The sequence below is a fragment of the Cryptomeria japonica genome, chromosome 4, assembly GCF_030272615.1.
Source record: "Cryptomeria japonica chromosome 4, Sugi_1.0, whole genome shotgun sequence".
Taxonomy (NCBI): domain Eukaryota; kingdom Viridiplantae; phylum Streptophyta; class Pinopsida; order Cupressales; family Cupressaceae; genus Cryptomeria; species Cryptomeria japonica.
Genome location: NC_081408.1, coordinates 2,273,614 through 2,300,159, shown reverse-complemented (window position 1 = coordinate 2,300,159; position 26,546 = coordinate 2,273,614).

Here is a 26,546-nt window from a genome sequence, read left to right as displayed (position 1 = left end):
TGAAATCCAACTTGAAAGAAAAAGGAAAAATGTTACCATTGGGGGAAAGAAAAACTACCCCTTCTTTTGAACCAAAGTTTGCGCAACTTCCATCAAATTCCATTTACCACAGTCCGTCTTGTTCATTGACTGTCTCTTCCAATTCTTTTTTATCAGGTGCAAGAATGAGATAATTTCCAAATTCACATTCTTGGAATAGAATCTGGGCTTTGGGATTATCAGAGGGAAAGACTGTATATTTGTTTTTCGGCTCGGGTTCAATTTTGATCTTCTGTTTTCTGAGTGTGATGATAGCTTCTGACCAGTCCATCTTGATTTCACCTCCAAGCTCCTTACAGAAAGTCCTACTCAAGAGCATCCCATAACTTGCAGGAATGTCAGCAACCAAAATGGTCAGTTTTAGCCTTTTATCAGGACATGCTGCAAGCACTTCCTGTACATCCTTTACTTGCCCAATGAGAGGAACCTATTTTCCATCCATCGAGTAACATATCCCAAATGTCTTAGTAAGTGTTAAACCTAAAGATCTTGCAACATATGATGGCATTATGTTATCTGACGCCCTTGAATCTATGATACAATTGCTCAGCTTTTGACCATTCAGGGGGAGGGAGATATAAAAAGGTTCGGGTTTCAGAATTTCAGTGTCAAGCTTTTCTTCAACATTGTGAAAAGCACAAGGATTAATCGAATCAGTGGAAGGGTAAGAAACAGATGAAGGTTTCTCAACAACAAACAAATCACTATCAACCACACACTCATGCACCGAGGACTCTGAGGTAGAATCTCCTTTTACATATTTGACCAATTTGTCTAATTCCTTCAGGTTCAATTTCAAATATTCAGCAGTGGAAAGTTGAATAGTTGAAGCTTTACAAAATTCAATTATGTAAAAGTAGGGGGAAGGAGATGAATTATTTTTACTTTCAAAATTTCTTTGTAAAATCTTAACTTCAGGAGTTTTTGCATGAAAGGAAAAATCATTACTTGCGGGATCCTTACCCTTGAAATTAACTCCAGAAGAGTTCGCAAAAGGAGCAGGTTGGGAGGTTCATTGATTCCTTGTAAGGATTGCACATGCATGGTCTTCAAGAGTTACCAAAATATTACCACCTCTTTCTGAATCTAATTCATATTCAAGGTAAAATGATCCAGAGTCACTAGGTACTTCTTCAATCTTGTCTTCTTCTGTGAACTCACCTACTTCATCCTTTGTGTTTTCCATTTGAACATGCCTTATCATATCAAGACAAGAACTCCCATCATGATCTGTAGTAAGGTGAAAAGAGCACATAACACCTTTATTCAGAGGAGCCTCTATTTGCAATGTTTGCGGGGTAGCAGGCAGTTGCAAAGTTTGCTCATAAATATACTAGGTTGGCTGTTTTCTACTTATATCTTGATATGGCTGTGGGTAAGAGCCTCCAGTTTTTGGAATCTGAGAAAGAAATCATATCATTGACTAGTCTTTGAACAACTGGATCGGTCAAAGAGGTGGAAGCTTGAGATTGACCTTGAGGAATTTGCACATCTTTTCTCCACTTCCCAGCTGTTATTAAATCATCCTCAAGCTCTATAGCCTGATTTTGTGCAGTATCAAGATCGGCTGGCCTATTTCTTCTGAGATGGAAACCAACATCAGGAGGCATAGAGTTGATAAAGAAACATTGTTGGTTATCAGCAGTTGGTCTTTTAGCCTAGGGAATTTTATGGATAATCTTATTATACCTAGCTACATAGTCTCTCATTGGCTCATGAATCTCCTTCTTCATTTGCGTGAGCTGAGCCAAAAGTAAGTGCTGATCGTTGACACTCTTGAACCATTTCTCAAAAGCAGTTTTCATTGTTTGTCAATTAGTTATAGATCCAGCCTGTAGATGACTAAACCAATCTGCTGCTCCCTTAGTAAGAGTTTGAGCGAAAAGCCTAATAGCCACATCTTCGTGTTGTACTGCCAGTATCCCAGTAGCTACATTAAAGGAATTCAAATGTTCTTCAACCCAGATTTTCCCATCTCCATTAAACTTAGGTAGAACATCCCTAGCCCCTTTTGGAAGGGAATTATGGGCTCCGAGAGCAAGAGGCCCGACTGTGACACCCCATGGTTGGGCCATAATGAAAACTGGGTAAATAGTTACAAGGGGAGGGGTTTGAATCCCAGAAAGTGTTAATGCTTGCTAGTGGCTAGAAGAGGAAGGTACCTTGGGAGTAGTTCTGGTGGGAGAAGAAGGTCTACTTTTAGCGTTCCTCTAGGGAGTGAAATTCGTGGAAAATGATAACCCTTGCAATTCTTCAAAACAATTATCAACAACTCCCTCTCTCCTTTGTGATCTGGTATAAGGACGAGAATCCAGTGTTGTTCCCTCTAGGGTCCCTAAACAATACTTTCAACCACAACAATGTTCTTGGGTTATGGGGATTCTTCTCAACCATTCACCCCTTTTTTTAATCTCTTTCCAAACAAAGCAAACCTATTGATATTGTTGGTTATGAGTTCAATTCTAACATGCATGTAACATATTGATCTATTGAATGTTTGACGTTCCCCCGCAGAGTCGTCAAAAATCTGTTAGTGAACAAATTTTGTCTTTCTTTAAATTGAATTGATTCTAAGCTTTGTTACCCCTTATGAAAGACAAGAGTTCAACTAAACAATTGGGTAAGTGTGATATACATCACCTCCCTCTGAATTTTGGATAGGTACAACTCCCTCCATTAGTTATTTAGGGAATAATCTAATTAAATAAAATTGGTATGCTTTTAACCTGAAAGCACGTAAGGTTGCCTACTTCATTCTTAGATGAGAGGCTAATAGTTTACAACAAATTTCAGAAAAGCTATTCTTCAAAACGCTTCACCATGAAAATCAAAGGTAATCGAAACAAAGTTCAAAAACACCGATTCCGCACTCCATAAAATAAGTAAGAGAAATAAAGTCTCTTTTCAAACATATATCCTTTCAAAACCACATAGAAAAGAATTCTAGCTTAATGACAACATCCATCATCAGAAAGATAATCACGGCCATTTCAATTAGATTAATATTTGCAAAGAAATAATACTCCACGGATTCGAAACTCAAAGATTTTTCCTCCCAAAACGCATATGATCTTTATATATATATGTATTTCATGCAACAAAGACACAAAAATACACGTATAAGTTCTTTCTGACTTCATATTTTGAAATACTGAACACTTATGTCCAACCAAAAATAGAACCTCTAAAAAAAAAATCTAAGTATCCTATTCTAACCCTTTCTCTATCTATCTTAATCTAATTTATAGTCTTTAAAGAACAGAGGAGGTCTCCCTGAAAACCTGACCTCCTCCGAAACAGTTATAAAAACCAATAGAGTATTTTACGGACAGATGTCCCGAAGTCATTGCAAGATTATGAAAAGCACAAAAAATAAAAACAAAGCATTGTCATCATGTTATGCTTCTTCTCCATCGTCATCCTCTCCTCCACTTTTCTAGGAATCGTGGGTAGTTGCAAGCTCTTGAATTATAGATTGGCTCGGATTTTTCATAGCATTCATCTTTTCTTTTGCGGCTTCTTTGTCCCATGTGTTCTTCACCATCTTCTTGGCATTCTTAGATAACTGATCGTTACTGATAAATGTCATGGATTCAATTCGGGTGGCTTGTGTTATATCTTCGAGAGTAAAATTACCTTTGGCCTTAACTTTTTCCATGTGCAGCTTGAATGCCTTTACTGCATCTTGTGTGTTCAGCCCACAAAGTCCTAGTTGCCAATCATGGTCTGGGTCAATCACTTTGTTGTCAATCACCAAGCTGCACTGAAGGTCCCGAAGCTCATAAATAGAAGTCCTCGCATCAGAAATCACAGACTTAAATGTGATTACCCGCCACATTATAGTCTTCTTCAATACGAAGAGTTGGCACTCATCAGTTACCAACTTAATCAAATTTTCTACTAAAAATTTTGTGGCTCCGTACTCCTCTGTCTTGGTGAGCATAGGTAGCACATTTTCCCATTTATGATCTTCTTTTTCCCATGGCACAATCTGGTTCTGAATCTCCGTAGTGAGGTTTTGCATTTTGTCGCATGGTTTCTTGGAGTTTGTAATATATTTCTCACCATCTCTAATCACTCCTTCAATCCATTTCTCCACAGCCCCTGCAATGCTCTTGGCCCACTGAACTTGACTCATCAACTTCTTATTTTCAAGTGAAGTGGGGTCAAAACTTTCCAAAGCATGCGATATGGGAAGTGCTCCAAAATAGCCTATGTTGTCAATGAATTGAGCTAGAATCTTGATATGCCGTTTCAGCTCTCTTTTCTCCTGCCCGTCTTTTTCTGACCTGGTGAGCATCTTCTTAGCCGATACTTGGAAAAGGTGATTATCCGAATCCCTGCTCATGTTCCCGAGCGCCACTTTGGTGACCTCAAAATCCTCTGCATTTACTTCCTTATTTTCATCTTTAGGCTTATAAGAGGGAATTCTGGCAACCCACCTCCCAGTTTTTTCATCAGCATCCAATCTGGCAGTTGTTTTGAACTTCTTTTGTTTGGGAACCTTCTCCGTGTATTTAACCACCATGTCCTGAATCGAGATGGACACTGGAATGAAACTCTGTTTCTTGCTTACTGAAGTGGTTAGCCATTTAGGGGTTGCACTTGAACTAGCTGTCCCTCTGGTCACTTTAGGTGGCGACGTCATGGCTACGGTGACCGCATGAGAATCCATGGTGTTAATAATGTTGCTGTCAAGGTCCTCGACTTCGAAAATCTGAGTATCAAGGATTTTGTCCTTTGCCTCCGTGTCTTTGACCTGATCCATTTTCTTCTGCGCAACACTTCGTGACCTTGTATATCGAGGAGCAGAGAAGTCCAGAGCCGGATTAGGCTTATGCTTGGTGTGAGATGGCTTCTTATCTTTACCTTCATGAACATGCATAGAAGTGGGGTTACAAAAATGTTTTGGGGGACGCAGAGCAACCTCACTATCTTTTGCAGGATCAATCTTGATGTCTATTTTCATTGCCCTTCTCTTATTAACCCAAAATGTGCTTCTTTCCAAGACTCTCTTTGTTTTAAGATGTATGTCATCCTCTTCTTCCACATCTCAATAGATGCAGGACGTTTCAGATTCAGCTTGGTCTAGATATCTAGGTTCAAAGAGCTCTAGATAATCCTCTTGGATTCCACTTATATCAAGTTTCACCTCTAGTGAAACTACCTGTTCCAGAACCATTCTCAAGTTTGCTCTTTTGAACACTACAAGCTTATCATTATAATCTTCCCAGAAGTCCTCCAGGTGTGGGATTGGAAGGTGCGGTATCAAACCAAGACTCCATGAGAAACCTTTATTGTCAAAGCCCTTTCTTTCATGATACAATGAAAAATTGAAATTCTTCAAGTCGGCTCCTATGCTCAAAGCATCCGACATTGAACTACAAGATAAAATGCCCAATTGAATAGGAAAATTATCTTCCCATATATCTTTGGGTTGGGCCTTCTTAATTACGGTAGCCAACTGCCTATAGATCTCAACAAGAACAAAACAATCCAAACAAAAATGAGGAAGTCTGAAAGGCTCTTCCTCAAAACCGCCTATTCTTATGTAACAAAAACGAGGAAACTGAACAATGAAACTACCATATCTTTTCACTAATGCCTAGGCATCTTTAGACATCCTCTTGGTTTTCATGTTCTTTAACTCATAACACAAATCTCCCAGGAAACATTATGTACTCTCCTAAAGTCTTGCAATGTATTGTCTTTTTGTAACATGGGGTAAAAATCATACACAAAAACCTCTCCCTCAGCGAGCTGCCTAGGTATTCCCACTATCTCTTTAACACATGCCAAGCAATATATTAGATACGAGGACATAAAGAAGTTTTGATTGAACTTCTTCACCATGCTCAGTTGTTCCCTCATGGAGTCGATGTTAAGCTCTGCCCAGTCAAGATACTGCTTTCCTTCCAGCACCAGTTGTACATAAAAATAAATCCAATCATCGAAGCTATAGGCCTTAGTTGAACCTCTAACTCTGTGTAACAGTAACATAACATCATGGATGTGGGGAAGCATATGGTTCTTGTTGGGATACTTAGGTAATCTGGAGCCACCCCTTTGAGGAACCTTCAACCAATATTTTGCTATATTATTCCGATGTCAAGTTTTATTTGCATTGAACTCAGTGATTGATTGGGTGGGAGAAAAATTTGAGAACTGATAATCAGGCAATTTGAAAACAGAGGAAATAACTTCCCTGTTAATTGTGAGGAGGGTTTCACCATTATCTCACTTGATAGTTTCGGAAATAGGATCATACCTCGCAATGCACTCCCTAACTAGTTCTGGGCAAGGGATAGGAGGAGGAAAGGCTGGCGCCTCTATGAGACCACTACTAAGAATTTCTAAACCAAATGATCCGTCAATTCCTTTAAACACCGTTTCCTTCAAAGATTCTAAATTTTCTCCTTTTAGGTCTGTATCACTGACAATGGGCTCTGTGCAAGCAAGACTAAAAATATTCCCAAAAAGGTGCAGAGTGGACTTCATAATTCATAAATAACAACCCTTATTTCCCCAACAAATTTTATTACGAGAGAGAAAAGAAGGTAAAAATCACTGGAGAAGATAGGAAACAAAACTCACCTTCATAGTTGAGACCAATCGAACGATTACCAACAAACAAACCTTCTATCAAACACTCCACAACAATGAAGAACAAGTTTCAAAAATTAATCACTTCATACCTTATAGCAAAAGAAGTGATACAAACTTATTTAGTGCATTAATTTTGGTTGTCAACTCAAATGTGCTGAGCATTGGGATTGGACATCACACGCGTGCATTGAATGCATGGCGGCATTTTTGGAGTATCTGCCGATTTCCAAAAATGATTACTTGCCTTGAAAAATCAGTCAGTTGACGTCACCTGAGATATGGTTCAATCTTCATCATACTTGGAAATAGATGCACCATCATGTCTTTTAGTCCATGGGACCCACCTGATTTGAACACGCATGAACAATTTGAACTGACTTCATGAGGGTTCAGGTAGTTCAAAGTGTACACTGTGCCAAGAAAATTCTCTTTGAAAAGATTAACTCTGTTAAGTGTCGCTGATCTTTTGAACTTCATTGAAAATGTTGAACACCACTGAACTGCTTGAACTAGGTTCAAAGGGTTCACGGCCTGGAGAAAGAGGGTATAACACATCATAAGCGACCATGAAAAAGAACTGCTGCAAAACACTTTGAGTGGACGTTGGGATGAAAATTTTTTTAGACACCTTAGAACCTGGGGTACCTAAATGAACATTATGAACTCCGTTCAAAATGGTTAAATGAGTTCATTGGGTTCACACGGACCATTAAAACTTGGCATTATGGATTAACAGACAATTTACAAATGGGTTAAGGATTGAACCAAGGAATTTCTAGAAAGAGAAGGACTCAAATAAAATTTTTAGGGTGACTTACTCTTGTTATGAAGGATGAATGACAAGATAACAAGAAACACGGGTTTCCTGCAGATTTTTTAGATATTTGGACATTGGAAAACATTCATTCTTCATTGTTAGAGTTGCCCGAGGTTGTGAAATACCCGTTGAGGATAGCTTGCAGGGTTGGCTTCATCCGGAAGACATCAGTGTGCAGATTGGAGACATATTCATAGAGTTTCTTTAATCTTTTTGGAATCAAAATTATAGAGGGTTTGAATGCTGTGATTAAGGAGGATTTTGTCTTCATTCTTGGATTGTATGATTTTCTTTTTCAATCCCCATAGTTGTAGCAAAGGGCGATTTGCATTAAGGGATGCTTTTCATTGAGGAAGCTTCTAAAAATTATGGGAAAATTCAAAGAAGAGAGCGTCCAACAGTGAAGAGGATTTAGCCACCAAGAGTAGAGTGCCAACCATTCCATTGTAAGGGAATTCAAGCCATGTGGGATTTCTTTTTCGCAGGAAATTGAAATCAGCAGTTGATACCCTCCCCATATGGGTATCCATGTTGTGTAAAGGTTTCATATTGTCATAACAGTTTAAAAATATAGTTGTAGTTGTCATTACTTATAACAATATTTGAATTTCCAGCTTTTTAGTGTTTTTATTAGTTTATATACATTGCTTTTTGATTACCAAACCCTTGCAAAACACAACAGAAAAAAATATAAAACTTCAAAACCCCCGAAAAATAATACCAGAATCAACAGTTAGAACCAACAGGGTTCTTTACAATCCACTAGGGCTTCCCTTTGGATCCTTCCTTGTATGTGCTAGTTTTTTAGGGTTTTGGGTATTTTCTTGCTAATTCTATCTCTGTTCAGCGGGTTAGGGGAATTTCCTTTCCTGATTTATCTTCATAGCTTGTCAATAGCCATTTTATGGATGACTCTTTTCTCACCCTCATTAAAGATGAATACAATGTCTAGGAGGCTCTCCATTGTCTTGACACTTTGTATCTAACATCTAGGTCAACGATTCAATGGCACAAAACTCAGTGTTATTGACAATCCTTTCTCCTAGCTTGTCATTGGATGCTCCAGTATGGGTGGAAGTTGATATGTCACGGTGAAATCTTTTAGTTTCTTGGTATCCATTTTTCTTTCTAGGGCTCTCATGTGGATCTCTAGAATGTTGTCCTTGCCAGAATTGAGAAAAAGTTAGCTTACTAGATCACCAAGCTACTTTCTTCAACAGAAATTTTTTAGATTTTCTCAAAAATTGTTGTAGCCACCCATGTTTATTATTCATCTTGCTAGGGTCCTTCCAAATATTCTTACAATAAGCTTGAGAAGATTCTTAGAGGTTTTAAATTGGCATCTTTGATTGATCATCATGTCTTTCACATAGTGGCTTGGGAGTTCTATTGCCTCCCATATGAATTTGGTGGACTTGGACTTCTTTCTACTTGGAAGAAAGGGCTCACTTTATGTGTTAAATGGTTCATTTGTGTTATCCCTAGCAATGAATCCTAGAAAGTCCTTCTTTGACATTGTACATTTCTTTAGGATTTCCATTAACCGACCTTCCTAGAAGGGGATTAACTTTCATACCCTTCTTATTATGAAAGATGACATTCATATTAAAGGCACCTTTATTGCCAAAAGCATTTGGCGTGCTTGCGAAGTTGTCAAACCTTGGCTTTGGTGAAATGGGCCTGGTTGAAGAGATGGTCTTTCTTTCAACCAACATAATATTTGGTGATTGTCACTCATTTAGCTTTAGGGGCTTCCTTTGGCCCATGTGCTTGGGGTTCGTGCTCCGCGCTTTCATAAGAACTACATCCACACACCCCGAGACATTTTTTCTAGAGTTTTTGTGAGTCTTCACTCTTGAGAAGATATGTAGACCCAATTGCAACTTAGCTAGCCAGATCGATAGACATTTGACACTATCGTGTTTGCTCTACCTCTAAATATGCTACATAGCCTAGGTATTTATTCTGTGAAACTTTGGTGGAAGGATTGGTGTTGGTTCTCCAATACCTCTTTTTGTAGTTACAAACCTTAGATGGGTTATTGCTGGAACTCTTTGCATCTACCCATGGTTCCAACCTTGAATCTTAGGTGGTTTGGAGTCACAAATTGCACAATATTTGGTCTACTATTCTTGAGCCCAAGCTCACTCATTTTTTCAAGTGTACTCTTTTCCAAGGCTTACCTTTAGGTTCTAATTTGAGGCATATGGTATTTTTTGATTTGCGTGGCCCTTTTGGTGGACAACTTGAAACTTTTCACACACCTCTTTTGGTTCTGCCACCGTGCTCAAAACTTGTGGTGTTGGATTCATGATTTCTTTCGACCATTCCGACCAAAGCCATTTTCCTAGCATATGGCCCTTCCGGGAGATTTGTATTGCATCCCCTTCAAATTTACCCAAATTTGACATCCCTTTAGGGTGGAAATCCTCTTTATAATATGGAAAGATGAAAATGTGTTTTTTTTCCTCTTTATAATATTAATATTTTTATTTTTACTAAAGCATGTATATGTAATAATGTGACGCTTCAAATTCAAGTGCAATCCAACAAGGTTGTATTGGAGGTGGCCCACCTTCAGACCCTTTTGGAGCATTGGGGAAATGCTTCATGTATGATTGTCATCTAAGTGCCTCCAAATTCTCCTATCAGCCCCTTTGTCGATCCTTCTGCCTTCTATGATCGGTCTGCACCCTACATCGCTGACATGGACGTAGGTCTTTTGCTTGTCATTCCCAAACCTTGCGGTCTCAAGCTCTTGACACTAGTCTGGTGGTGGTAGCGCTTTCAATAGGCGGTGATCTACCTCTCCCCCTCGTGGGGGTTTTGTCTCTGAGTGGGATTCCACACTAGCCACTAGTGGTGCTAGTGGGTGGTTGGCTTCTAGTGGTGACAGTGGTTGGCTAGCTTTCGGTGGTGACAGTGGATGGCCTAGCTACTCCAAAGAGCTCTTGCATCTGGCTTTGGCAATCTCACCCTCTTGTAAGGACCAGGACAAGGAAAAAGGCTCGGGGTCTAAAGGATGATAGAGATTTGCCTCCTTGGGCACTACTTTTGTTGCTTAGTGGTTTCTCTTTGTGTTTTCCGCTCTCTGGGCTTGGCCCGTGTTTATTGTGTTTTTTGACTATCCAGGCTTTGCCTATTTGCTTTTGAGGAGCGATCTTGTATCTTCCTACTTTTTTTGTGATTAATGTACTTTAACTTTAATTAATAGAAATGAATACTATTCATCAACAAAGTAAAATTAATTATAATATTATTGATTGCAATATCATAATTAATAATAATTTAATATTAATTACAATATAATAATATAATATTTTTTAAGTTGAATAATGAGCAAATATGATATTTTCTGCATACTTTACCTATATTCCTCCATAGATGAATATACTCGTTAGAAAATACTCTTCAATGTCAAAAATAATCTCATGAAGAAAATTTAGTTGACTTATCTTCATAATTCATCTTATATTTCACATTAAAATAAAAGTGATGGTTCCCACATATACAACTTAATTTAAAAATATAAAACTTTTTCAACCACTTCTCAATCCATTTAGATATTTAGGAATAATGCTAGTGGTCACTATAAATTATAAATTACAAGCTTGGAACTTTCTGTCATGACCCCACCTGGATGATATCTAGCCTGTTGTCAATATCTTGCATCTATGAAACATTGGGAACGGCTAATCCAATTTATCAAAGACTCCAAAAGTGTTCACTTGTTTGATTGGATTTGAAAGACTTGCCCAACTACCAAAAACGAATCCAAGTAGTACAATAAGTGGCGCAATTGCCCAATTGAAGACCACTATCCCTGTCCTACGTGGCACCCATCTCTTTGGTTTATCAGTAGCCCTCCTGTAAAAACCCATTCATACTGTCAATCAAAGAAAACAAGGTAATTGTCTCCTTTGACACCTACCCAAGTTGTCAATATGGGTATACTGTCTGCCAAAAATAAATAAAAAATAAAAAAATCAATTCTTAAAGACACGGAAGATCACTATCATGTTCTGTTATCACTGTACTTGGATAAGTAGCTTCAAACTCAAGTTTACATTTCTTTTAAAATTCATCCACATGCCAACTATCCTAAAATATTCAGTGTGATATTTTTTATTGCATTCATCATCAAGACTTGATCTCTAGTGGATTTATTCAAAACCAATAAACTTCATTTGACATTTTATATTATTTTAAAAGATGACACTTTATTCAAACCTTTCTAATATCATATCAAGAATATTTTTTCTATTATAAATTGATACACAAATGTAGAGGATGAGGCTCTACTATAAAGTAAGTGAAAAAAAATGATAAATCAATTCACAATCAATTATTGTCTAAATAATAGCAAGGTCAAACATACAAAATAAAGTAAAATTGAAAGAAACACTAAGCAAATATTCTTGTGGTGGTGTCGCATCATCTTGAATCAAGTCTAGTAATCTATTGAACTACACACATTGCTTCATAATGTGTTGTTACTTTTCTACCTATGAGTTATGAGTCACCATGTATACAAATAGAACTAACATTTGAAAGCATTACTAATGAATATTCTTATTATATTAATTGTTTGTTAGAGATGATTAGTTAGTTCAATTTTTAATCCTATTGTATAAATATGTACTTTGTATTAAAGAATTTCAATAAGAAATTTTTGTGTGTGCTCTCCAAATTTATGTGTTGATGATCTATAGATAATCTTGATAATTTTGTAGTAATTTAGATTGTTGGAAACGCAGTTGTCTTTGCACCAAAATATCAACCTATTCCACATGACTTAATGAATCCACCGGATGTGGTTAAGCCATGTCACAAACCCGAGCACTGCGTTGCACAACACAAGGAGACCAAGGGCACACACCTGGCAAAAATCACCTCCTAAGGGGTTTGAACCAATGAACCTGGCTCTGATACCACTCATTGGAAACAATTGTTGTTGCACCAAAATATCGACCTATTAATGCCCAATATAATCGCATGACTTAATGAATCCACGAGAGGCGGTTTCCATGTCATAAACCCAAGCACTGCACTGCATAGCACAAGGAGGCCAAGGGCACACACCTTGCAACAATCACCACATGGTTGCACCAAAATATTGACCTGTTAATGCTCAATACAACCGTATGACAATGAATCCATGAGAGGCGGTTAAGTCATGTCATAAACTCGAGCGATGCACTACACAACACACAGAGACCAAGAGCACACACCTTGCAACATAGATATCTTCAATTGGTACTAGAGAATAAAAATATAGAACAAGAATGTTTGCTGATATCCTAAAGCGAATGAACTTGAACATAAGAGAAGGTTGAACAAAATAACATAGAAAGGTTAGAAGGGTGTCATGCAAATGAAAGCATGTATGCATCAATCAAAAAACGTTTTGAATATGGTGTATGCATTAGTAAAAAAAATGTGTTGGATGTAAGGGACTCAAGAAATAAAAAAAATAAAAGAAGAATTTGTTGGAAGCCAAGATAGGTTTTGTATAACATGTATTCTATTTTGAGATAATTTTTTCTTGTACTTTTATCTATTTAAAAGTTGTCATTGGTCTCATGTCATCTTTGAGGCATATTAACTTATCATATATGTGCCATATTAAGATACAACAATTCAACAACATGAGAGAGTGATCATGATGTATGAGAAGCAATGATTACCATTAGTTTGTTTTTTATAAACAATAAAATAAAGCAGCAAACACTATGTAGCAATTACACATACAAGGAAAGTAGTAATGATAGACAAACAACAACTAATATAAAAAGCAAAGGTGTTATACAACAAATTAGCAAAAAAGTTTAGATCCTTATCAAAACAAAACAAGAAAAAATAGAATAAGACAAAACAAAAATGACAAAAAAATAAAAGTCTAAAGTAGAGATTTGTATGAAGCCTATAACTTGCAAAAATTACAATTTATTTAATTAAAGCCAACAATTCTTTTTAAAGGGTGTGCTTAATTAAAAGGTGCAATTCGAGTAAGTCTTCAAGAGTTGCGATTTAACTTGTAATTAAGAGATATTTTCATTAAATAACATATTCTTCAAAGGGTGCAATTCTTTAAAAGATAAATACGAATAAACAATGTTCTTTGTGAAGAGGTGTGACTTGCTTTAAGGTTGTGACTATTTATGAAGGCATATGTCTCTAACGGGAATCATCCCTCTTGAGAAGGTATGAAATAAACATTGTTTGAGACTCGGAGATGTAGGTGTTGTGTGTGAACAAAGTAGATAGATCAAGCATATACACTAGGTCTAAAGAGGCCAATATTTTAGTAAATTATTTCATGTTTGATAAGAAGATTACGAGTAGTTTATAGCAGATTTTGAAGAAAAGATTGTGATTACTTTGTGGCCAATTTGTTATCAAGTTTGTAGTAGATTTACGAAGGAATTCTTATAGATTAAGAAGAGAGTTGTAACTGTTGAGATGACATTTTAGAATGAGGGGTTGGTGCCCCTAAGTGAATGAGAGGTTGGTTCCTCTAGTGAGTTGGTGCTCATTAATTGAATGAGGGATTAGTACTTTTAGAATTTGTAATAAGAGAATTAATACAAGCAAAGTTTTTTATGTGGTTTTCTCCTACAAGGGTTTCCATGTAAATTGTGTTGTTGTATTGCTTATTGTTTTCTCATATGTATAATTAAATTATAATTGAACTGATCAAGTTTTTAAAAGGGTTTAAAAGGAAAATTCATATGATGATTCACTCCCCTCTCATTATAATCATGTGCTCAACAATTGGTATTAGTGTTCTCTCCTTCAAACTAGCCTAACTAGCTAGAAGGAAGATCTAAAAGAGTATACATGGGTGGATAATACGAATCTCCTCAAAGAAAGCTCTATTGTTCAATGGAACAAATTATGATTTTTGGAGCCTAAGAATGGAGACCTATATAAGTTCCTTAGGCTTTGGAGTTTGACAATCAGTGGTAAATGGATATAAAGCTCCATCAGCTCCTCCATTAGATGCAACAAGAAAGAAGGAATATAAAATTAATGTAAGAGCAAAAAATGCAATTTTATGTGGATCAACAAAATCAGAGCTTCTGAAGATGATGCATTGCAAATTTGCCAAGGACATATGGGATAAATTGAGAAAAATCTATGAAGGAGACACTGAAGTGAAGAAACAAAAACTTCAAACCCATAGAATGAAATTAGCTTCAAGATGTTGGATGAAGAAAAAATTGTGGCATATCTACTTTGAGTTGATGATATAGTGAATACCATACAAAGTATTAGTGAAGAAATGGATGAATTAAATATAGTTCAAAAGCTATTGAGCTCACTTCATGAGAGATTCAATGCTAAAGTATTCGGTATAGAAGGAATGAGGGACTCAGATAAGTTAACCATGGATGAATTACATTGAATCCTTACAATATATGAAATGATTGAAAAATGGGATACATCTAAAGGAGAATAAGCCTTCAAAGCTATAAGGGGATCAAAGGATTAAAAACCTATGACATGTAAAATCTTTGAGGAAGAAACAGATAAGAAGGAAGATTTTTTTGTTTGAAAGTTAAGAAGAAAGAACAAAGGAAAATCTCCTTGCAAATGTTTAATTCTGGAAAAGTTGGACACTTAAATAAAATTATCCATATTTAAGGGAAAGTGATAGTGATAAAGAAGAAGAGTCTTATTCAAGGAAGGAATAAAATTTACTCACAAATTTGATTAGAACAAGAAGAAGACTTATGACTACAAGAAGAGCCTTTATGCATATAGAGATGACAGCTCATTTGACGAAAGTGACTGGAATATCTATAGAGAAGAAATGCTTTTTATGGTATTTGAAATAGAAGGGAATATCATAGAAAATGATGATAAAGAAGTCAATCTCCCATATGAAGATGCAAAGATCAAGCTTAACCTTGAAGATGATGAAGAAGATAGTTTTGAAGAAGAGATCTATCATGCCATAAATGAAATTGAAAGACTTATGAAGAAGAATTTAACATGCACACGCCTATTTTAAGAATAATGTAGAAAGAACTATAAGTCTAGAAAATGAGAAAACAAAAATTCAAGCAAGAAGAAGATTGTCCACCGCACTAGGATATATGTCTCTACGTTCTAAAATTGAGACCAAAGATTTTATAAAAGCTAGAAAAGACACACATTAGGTAAGTGCCATGGAAGAGGAGTTGAATCAAACAGAAAAAAATGAAACTTGGTAACTAGTCCCAAGAACCAAGGATAAAAATGTAATTGGTACCAAGTGGATTTTAAAAAATAAGCTAAATGAGGATGGTCAAGTGGTGAAAAATAAAGCAAGATTGGTATGTAAAAACTATTCACAAGTAGAAGGAGTTGACTTTGAAGAAGCTCATGTTGCATGACTATAGGCCATAAGAATGTTTCTAGCATTTGCTTGTCACCAAAACTCAAATTTTACCAAATTGATGTCAAATTAGCATTTCTCAATGGACATCTAGAAGAGGAAGTCTACATAGAACAAGTTGAAGGATATATCTTGTTAGAAAGTAAATATTATGTATACAAACTCAAGAAGGCCCTTTATGGATTGCAAGCTCCTAGATCTTGGTTTTCTAGATTGAATAAATACTTGCAAGATAAAGGATTCAATAGAGGCATAATAGACAACAATCTCTACTTCAAACTTGAATATGACCATCAATTGATTGTTGTAGTATATGTCAACGATATCATCTTTGGAGGTAGCAAAAATAGATTGTGTCAAGATTTTACTCAAAAGATGCAAAAAGAGTTTGAAATGTGCATTTATTATGTGTGACAACAAGTTGATATGTGGCGACTGATCAACAAAGTACTGTACACTCAACACGTATTCTCGCTGCAGGGGTTCGGGGGCGGCAGTCCCCGAGAAATTTTTTTTTGCTATTTTTTTGTTGATGAAAACCGACATTGTAATAAAACCCTAAAAAGGCCGACTTTGTTTGTTGCCCTAAAAAGGCATGTTATAAGCGGCTGGGATGCTTAAGGCATTGCAAGGTTGATGTACTATTTTTGCTGGATAATAAGAAAGATTGGACGATTGTGTATGGTGGACGTAACCCATTCTGGGTGAACCACGTTAAATCTTTGTGTTATCTGTGTCCTGTTTTATTTCTTTATCTTTTGTATTTAAATCTGCATATAATTGTTAGTTCATATTTGCTTCGGATCTGCTTGAAACCCTAACAAGGAGTAGCCACGATCACTCCATCTTCCGCCCCTTTGGTTTCTACTCCGATGACTCTAGCTTCGCTGCCATGATCTACTCGTATTGGATATGCTTCTGCTTCTATTTCGCCACAGTTTGTTGTTGATTTGCTGCAGCCCCCTGTTGTTCTGTCGCAACACTCTGTTGACACTTCTGATTGTAACCCTGTGGGATCTCTCCCGATTGATCTCTCTTTTGATGGTCCTAATGACAACATTGTCTGGAGTGTGGTTTCTCATAGGCGGAAGGGGAAGTCTTCTCTCCTCCTCCAAACCCCCCTTTGTTCGGATTTGAGTGTCTCTCCCATTCCTTGATTGGGGTTTTGGGTGTTTTCCAGTTTGATAGGGTTTTCTTTGGCCTGTTTGACTGTGTTTTGTTCCTCACTGCCTTCGAGTTGTTGTTTTTGTTGTCAACATCATGATTTTTGGTGTTGTTTGTATGTGGTTGATATTTTTTTGCTATGTTAAGGGTCAGTGCCATAGTTAACGCTGCTTTACTAATAAAAAACAAGAGGAGTAGCGACAATTCTTTGTTGCTATTGGAGGTGAATTTTTATTTTAAATTAGAAACAAGGGAGAAAAATAAACCAAAAGGATTTAATATTTGTTGATTTTGGTGTGAGAAAGAATGGTTGCTTTGTTCTTTTTTTAAGAAAATGAAAAAGGCCACAAACATATTTAGGTAGAATACAAAAATATATTTAGAAAAATTATTATTCTTTAGAAAGACATTCAATTTGTAAGGAAAAGTGTAAGGATTGTAGATTGTAAAACTTTGTGTTTGAGAGGAGGGATAGATTTTGTGATTGATAGTGGAAGCTAATTTTTTACTTTGTAAAATATTTCATTACATTTTTTGAGATGACAAATATAGTAAGAACATCCTCCTATTTTTTATGTGACAATATTTTATTATTAGAATATATATATGCAAAATCTATTAAAATGTAAAGATTTGTAAAAAATTGTTAGTAAGAAAGAGAGTAATTTGTTATTTATGATTCATAAATAACCACTAAAAAAACTTACAAAAAATGAATAATAAGACAATGAAGATTTATTTCTAATTTAGAATACACTAAGTCAATATTTCTTTTCTTGACAATGAAGACGTTCACTTTGATTAGATTTGGAAGATTTGTCCAGCTGTCAAAACGAAATCAAAATAATACAATAAGTGGCACAATTACCCAGTTGAAGACCACTATCCCAGTCCTACGTGGCATCCATCTCTTTGGGTTATCAGCAGCACCCATTCATACTGTCAATGAAAGAAAACAAGGCAATTGTTTTGTTTGACACCTAACCAAGTTGCCAAGATAAAAAAAAAAAAAATCAACTCTTAAAGACACGGAAGATCACTATCATGTTCTGTTATCACTGTACTTGTATAAGTAGCTTCAAACTCAAGTTTACATTTCTTTTAAAATTCATCCACATGCCAACTATCCTAAAATGTGCATAGCTTCAGGGAAAGATCAGATCCCAATAGCTTCCTATCTTGACAAATTTCAGTAGATGACAAGATCTTAATAAACATGTGACGTTGCATAAATGGTTTTTTGGACCAATGTGCAAAATGGATTTGAACTTACGTATTTTAATTTTGACCAATGTGCAAAATGGATATAAATGTAGCCTTTATTCGGTTTAATTTTGAAAGATGGTATTTTATTCGGACCTGTATAATCTCATAGAAAATCATTGTATAAATGTAGCTTTTATTTATTTTTATTAATGTAGATTAATATACATAAATGTAAAGGATGTGAGATCATTCTATAAATTTAGAAAAAACAAAAGTTGATCAATGAGTACAATTGATTGTAGTTTGAAGAGCATAAGATCAAACATATAGAAACAAAGTAAAATTAAAAGAAACAACAAGGAGATATTTTTGTCGAAGATTAAGTTGTATAATCTTAAATTAGGTCTAGTAATCTACTAAATTCTACAAATTACTTTATAGTTACCATGTATATAAATAGAACTAAGATTTGAAAGTGGTTAATTGGTAATGAACAATGTTAGTAGATTAATTGTTTGGTAGAAGGCACTTGTTTAGATTAGTTATTTAGATCAAATGATAGTCGATTCAATTGTGAATCTTATAACATACTTTGGATCAATTAATTTTCATAAGAATTTTTTTGTCTTCTACAAATTTATGTGTCAATTATTTTAGATCATCCTTGATGAAATTGTTGAAGTTTAAAGTAAACTTCAATTGTTATTAGAGAATAGGAAGATAGGAGGAGAAAGTATATCAATACCCTACGACAAATGAGCTAGAGCATAAGGAGAGGTTGAATAAAATAACATAGAAAGATCAGAAGAGAATCATAAAAATGAAAGAATTTACGCAACAATAAAAATAGTGTTGGACATGTCGTATGTAGTAATTAAAAGTAATAGAATAATTTATCATAGCAGAAGAAGAATTTGCTATGAGCCAAAATATGTTTTGGATAAATTTTGTTTTTTGTTTGTATCTTACTATGTGCGACAATAAGAGGAATAGAGAGACGTTTTTGTTTTTTGAGGTGATATTTTTATTTTCAATTAAAAAGGGGAAGAAAAAAACCCAAAATGTTTTAATATTTGTTGATTTGGTGTGAGAAAGAATTGTTGGTTTTTTTTCTTAAAAAGAAAAAAGAAAAGGATCACAAACATATTTTGACAAATTATTATTCTGTAAAAATATTACAATTTTTAAAAGAAAGCATAAGGATTGGAGATTGTTAGAATTTGTGTTTGAGAGGAGGAATTGATTTTTCAATTGATGGTGGGAGCTATATTTTCACATTTTCAAAGTGTTACATTGTAATTTTTTTAGATGGAAAATATTGTATGAACATCAAGATTATCGATTTCTATTTTTTATGGAATAATATCTTTTTACTTGAGTGAGTATATGGAAACCTTGTTAAAATCTAAGGATTTGTGGGAAATTGTTTGAAGGAAGTGTGAAGAATCTAAGGATATCAATTCATTAATAGTTGGAAAACCTTAATAAATATTAACAAAACTATAATGAAGCTATCAACACTCAAAAGACACTAATACCCTCACAACAATATCAATTAGTGCACCAACCCAAGAGGACTACAATCCTCTTTATTGGATAAAAACAACATTATTTGGGCACTAGTCTATACAACTTAGAAGCCTACAACCTTATACCAATCAAGAGGCAAAAACCTCATACACATCAGATTGCAACAACCTCACAACTAAAATCATCGGAAATAACTCTATTTGAGACACAATTAAGGATTGTCAAAATGGAACTTGTAATTTTTCTTTTTCATGTATGTTAGGTGATTGCATCTTTCCCCTTTTCTTTTCTTCATTTAACTAGGTTTTGAGTACTATAGAACATTATGATAGTAATTTATATAATCAAAGGTATGGGCATCTCAGTTCTCGTAGTTTTTTTACTTAAGAAGAAAAAAATGGCTGAACGATTGCGATTTATTAAGAATAAATAGAAAATTTATGAAGAATGTTTGTTTTGGAATATAACATAGAACTATTTTTCTAATTTCTTTTATTTGAAAATGCTATAAAATCTCTTAAATTTATATTAGAGTTGATCCCTCAACTCCAAAACTCCCAAGGATCACTTGGAATCAAACACCTATCACGAAATAAGAGAGATAGCAAAAACTATGTGTTACTGCATCATTTATCCTTCATGAGAGGAGTAAATCACCCTATAAAATTTTATTTGAAGTCCTTGTCTTTCTTGGAATGCCTCGGTTCAAGCCCTTAGTCCGTTTGTAGGTTGTCTTTAAATTAAAAACGTCGAGTTTTAAAGATCGGTTGAACTCCTTGAACTCTTTGAACCATTTTGAATCAGGTTCATAAGGTTCATTTAGGTTCCGCAGGCTCTTAGGTGTCTAGGGGGTTTTCATACTAACATTCTCTTAAAGTGTTTTGCAACGGTTCTTTATTGGTCTTGTTCAGTGATGTGTTATATCATCTCTCTCTAGGCGTTGAACTCTTTGAACCTAGTTCAAACAGTTTAGACGTGTTCAACATGTTCAATACAGTTCAAAAGGTCAGCAACACTTGACATAGTTAATCCTTTCAAAAGAGAGTTTTCTTGGGCGCGGTGTACGCCTTGAACTACTTGAACCCCAATGAAGTATGTTCAAAATGTTCATGCGTGTTCAAATTTGGTGGGTCCCTTGAGTTGAAAGTTTCGATGGTGCATTTATTGCCAAGTATGAGGAAGGGTGAACCATATCTTAGGTGATGTCAATTGTTGGAGTTTCGAAGCAAGTAATCATTTCAGGAATTGGTGATTACTTCAAAAACACCGCCATGCATTCAATGCATGCGTGCGATGTCCAATCCACAAGCTCAACACACTTAAACTAACGATTGGAATTATTACACTTAATAAGTCCATAGCATTGCTTTTGCTATAAGGTATGAAAGGATTAATTCTCTGCAAATTTGTTCCTTGTCACTACAGAGTTATTTTTCTTGGATAGAAGGATTGTTTGTTGGTAGTCATCTGATTGCTCTCAACTGTGAAGGTGAGTTCATTTCCTGTCCTCTTCAGTGATATTTACCTGCATTTCTTCTCTCGTAGTAAGGTTTGCTGAAAGAAAATAAGGCTGTCATTTATGAATTATGAAGTCCACATTGCACCTTTTCGGGAACGTTTTTAGTCTTGCATGTACAGAGCCCAAAGTCAGTGATACCGACCTTAAAGGGGAAAATCTTGAAGTTTTAAAGGAAAGGGTGTTCAAGGGAATTGATGGTTCCTTTGGTTTGGAAGTTTTGAGTAGTGGTCTCATAGAGGCAGTAGCCTTCCCCCCAACTATCCCTTGCCCATAATTGGTTAGGGAAGCTAGGTATGATCCAACCTCCAAAACCATCAGGAGAGACAATGGTGAAACACTCCTTGCCATTAACTGCGAGGTAATTTCCTCTATTTTCAAGCTACCTGATTACCAGTTCTCAAAATTTTCTCCCACCCTGTCAATCACCAAGTTCAATGCACACACAACTGGGCACCGAAATAACGTAGCAAAATATTGGTTGAAGGTTCCCCAAAGGGGTGGTTCCAGATTGCCCAAGAATCCCAACAAGAACCATATGCTTCATCATATTCATGATGTCATGTTACTGTTGCTTTGAGTCAGAGGCTCTGCAGAAGCCTACAGTTTCAATGACTGGATTTATAGCTATGTACAGCTAGTATTAGAAGGGAAGCAATACCTCGATTGGGCAGAGCTGATTGCTGATTAATTGAGGGAGCAACTGAGTATGGCCAAACAGTTTAAGCAGACTTTCTTCATGTCTTTGTATCTTATATACTGTTTGGCATGTGTTAAGGAGATAGTTGGAATACCTAGACAGCCCACTGAGGAGGAGGTCTCTGTATATGATTTTTACCCTATGTTGCAAAAGGATAATGCTTTGCAAGACTTTAGGAGGGTACACAATGCCTTTCTGGGAGATTTGTGTTACGAATTGAAGAATATGAAAACCAAGAGAATGTCTGAGGATGCACAGGCATTGGTGAAGAGATTTGGCAGCTTCTTTATCGAGTTCCCTCGCTTCTGCTATATAAGGATAGGCGGTTTTGAAGAAGAGCCCTTCAAGCTTCCTCATTTTTGTTCAGATTGTTTTGTTTTAGCAGAGATATGTAGGCAACTGGCTACTGTGATTAAAAAGGCTCAACCCAGGGACAAATGGGAGGATCATTTTTCTATTCAGTTAGGTATGCTATCCTATAGTTCAATGTCGGATGCTTTGAGTATTGGAGCGGACCTGAAAAACTTCAATTTTCCCTTGTACCTTGAAAGGAAAGGTTTTGATAATGAGGGTTTCTCTCAAAGTCTTGGTCTAATGTTGTATCTCCCAATTCCACAGTTAGAAGACTTTTGGGAGGATTGCAGTGATGAACTCGAGGTTTTCAAAAGGGCAAACATGAGAATGGTGTTGGAGCAAGTCATTTCACTGGAGGTAAAGCTTGACATAGAAGGGCTTGAGGGAGATTATCTAGAATTGTTTGAACCTAGATACTTAGCCCAAGCCAAGACCGAAGTGTCCTATAACAACTAGGATGGGGAAGAAGAGGACGATATACAACTGAAAACAAAAAGGTTTTTGGAGAGAACTGCAGAATGGGTTGAAAGGAAGAAAGCTATGAAATTAGGTGCCAAGTCTAAGTCTTCGAGAAATAGTGAGGTTACTCTATGTTCACCAAAGAATTTTTCTAATAATACTTCTATGCATGTTCATGCAGGTAGGTATAAAAAGCCACCTCACATTAGGCACAAGTCTAATCCAGCTTTGGATTTCTCTACTCCTCGACATACTAGGTCATGAAGTGCTGCTCAGAGAAGGATGGATCAAGATAAGGATACAGAGGTGAAGGATAAGATTCTTGATGCTTAGATAATTGAAGTTGAAGATCTGAACAGTGACATCGCTAATGCCATGGATTCCCATGCGGTTACTATAGCTATGACACCACCCTCCAAAGCGATCGAAGTAGCAACCAGTTCCAGTGCAACCCCTAAGTGGCTGACCACTTCGGTGAACAAAAAATGGAGTTCCATTCCCGTGACTATTCCAATTCAAGATATGGTAGTTAATTACACAGAGAGGGACCCCAAGCCAAAAAGGTTCAAAACAACTGCTCGACTGGATAGTGATGAAGGGACCGAAAAGTGGGTTGTCGAGATTGCCTCATACAAGCCCAAGGATGAGGACAAGGAAGTCAGTATAGAAGATTTTGAGATCACTAAGGTGGAGCTGGGAAACATGAGTAGGGATTTACATAATCATTTCTTCCAGGTATCCGCAAAGAAAATGCTCACTAGGTCAGAGAAAGACCTGCGAGAAAAGAGAGATCTTAAGCGGAACATAAGCATCCTTGCTCAATTCATTGACAACATTGGTTGCTTCGGAGCACTTCCTATATGCCATGCTACAGAGAGCTTTGTTTCTACTTCAACGGAGAATAAAAAGCTAATGAGTTAGGTTCAATGAGCTAAATGCATTGCAGAGGTTGTAGAAAGATGGATTGAGGGAGTAATTAAAGACGAAGAAAAGTATATCACAAACTCCCAGAAATTATGTGATGAGATGCAGAGCCTCATTGTGGAAATTCAAAACCAGATTTCGCCATGGGAGAAAGAGGAACACAAATAGGAAAATGTCTTGCCTATGCTCACTAAAATAGAAGAATATGGAGCTACCAAGTTTTTGACAAAACATTCAATCAAGTTGGTAACAGATGAATGTCAACTCTTCGTGTTGAAGAAGACCATAATGTGGCTAGTGCTCACCTTCAAATCTGTGATCTCTGATGCTAGGACTTCTGTGTATGAACTCCAAGACCTCCAATGCAGTTTAGTTAATGACAACAAAGTGGTTAATCCAGACCACGATTGGTAGTTGGGATCTGCGGGCTGAACACGCAGGATGTGATAAAGGTTTTCAAGATATACATGGAGAAAATTAAAGCCAAGGGAAATTTCACCCCTGAGGATATAACATGAGTTGCCCGGATCGAGTCCATGACGTTTATCGGTAATGATCAATTACCGAAGCATGCTGAAAAGATGGTGAAGCACAGATGGAACAAAGAAGCTGTAAAGGCAAAACTCAATACTATGAAGATTCTGAACCAATCAATAATCCAGGAACTCGCAACTGCCCACAACGCCCAGGAAAGCGGAGAAGAAGATGATGATGGGAAAGTAGTATAACGCGTTGATTAAGGCCCTGTTTTTATGTATTTTTCATGTTTATGCAAATGACTTCAGGACATCTATCCCAATTATACTTTGTTGGTTTTCATAATTGATCTAGATGAGGTTGAGTTTTCAGGGAGACCTCCTCTGTTCTAAAAACTATAAATTAGACTAAGATAGATGAAATAGGGGTTAGATTTTGGTTAGAATTTTGTTAGTTTTTACTTGGTTTCTTTTTGGTTTGAGAAGTTCTATTTTTTTGAAGGAAGTCATCAGACTTTAAAGATCTGGAATTGAAAAGGGTTTTATACATGTATTGATTGTGTCTTTGCTACATAAGATATATATATATATATATATATATATATATATATATATATATATATATATATATATATATATATATATATATATATAAAGGATCATACTGTTTTTGGGAGAAAGAAAACCTTTGAGTTTTGAATTTGCATAGTGATATATCTTTGCATATGTTGATCTAATCAAATGACAGTGATCACCTTTCCAGTGCAGAATATTATTATTTTTCTGAGATTCCTTCCTGTGAGTTTTTAAAAGATACGTGTTTGAAAAAAGATTTTGTCTCTCTTATCTATTTTTATGAATTGTAAAACTGGCGTTGTGAACTTTTCCTTCAGTCACTTCTATTTCTCATGTTGAAGCGTTTAGAAAACTTATTTTTCTCTTAAATATGTGTAAATCATTAGCCTCTTATCTAAGAATGAAGTAGGCAACCTCACGTGCTTTCAGGTTAAAAGCATACCAGTTAGAAATTAATTAGATTATTCCCTGAATAACTAATAGAGAGAGTTGTACCTATGAAAAAATTTAGAGGGAAGTAGTATATATTGCACTTACCGAACTATTCAGTTGAACTTTTGTCTTTAAAAGAAGGCGACAAATTTTGAAATTAATTATTTTAAAGAAAGGCAAAATCCGTTCACTAACAGATTTTTGGCGACTCTACTAGGGATAAGTCAAACATTCAATAGACCAGCATGCCACAAGCATGATAGAATTGAGCTCATAATCAACAATATCCACAGTTTTGCTTGTTTGAGACAAATTTCCATAACTTAGGAACATCGCTGAGGTTGAAAGATTTGTTTAAAGATCTTAGGAACCCTAGGGGTGACAACACTAGATTCTCATCCTTATACAAGATCACAAAGGAGAGAGGGAGTAATTTATAATTATTTTGAAGAATTGCAAGGGTTATCATTCGCCACAAATTTCACTCCCAAAAGAAACACTAAAAGTAGACTTTCCTCTCCTACCAGAACCACTCCTATACCTTCCTCTTCAAGCCACTAGCAAGCACTAACGCTTACTGGAGTTCAAGCCCTTCCCCTTGTAACTATTTACCCTGTTTTCATTATGGCCCAACCATGGGGTGCCGCAGTCGGACCTCTTGCCCTCGGAGCTCATAATCCACTTCCACAAGGAGCAAGGGATGTTCTACCTAAGTTTAATAGAGATGGAAAAGTCTCGGTTGAGGAACACTTGAATTCTTTTAATGTAGTGACTGGGATACTGGCAGTACAATATGAGGATGTGGCTGTTGGGCTTTTTGCTCAAACTCTTACCAAAGGGGCACCAGATTGGTTTAGTCATCTACAAGCGGGATCTATAACTGATTGGCAAACAATGAAAACTGCTTTTGAGAAAAGGTTCAAGAGCGTTGATGATGAGCACTCACTGCTGGCTCAGCTCACACAAATGAAAAAAGAAATTCATGAGCCAATGAGGGACTATGTAGCCAGGCATAATAAGATTATACATAAAATTCCCCAGGCTAAAAGACCAACTGCTGACAATCAACAATGTTTCTTTATAAACTCCATGCCTCCCAATGTTGGTTTCCACCTCAGAAGAAATAGGCTGGCCGATCTTGAGACTGCACAAAATGAAGCTATAGAACTCGAAGATTACCTAATAACAACCGAGAAATGGAGAAAGGATGTGCAAATTCATCGGGGTCAAGCCCAAGCTTCCACCTCTTCAACTGATCCAGTTGTTCAAAGGCTAGTCAATGATATGCTTGCTTTGAAGAGGTAGATACCGAAACCTGGAGTTTCCTACCCACAGCCATATCAGGATGTAAGTAGAAAAACCCC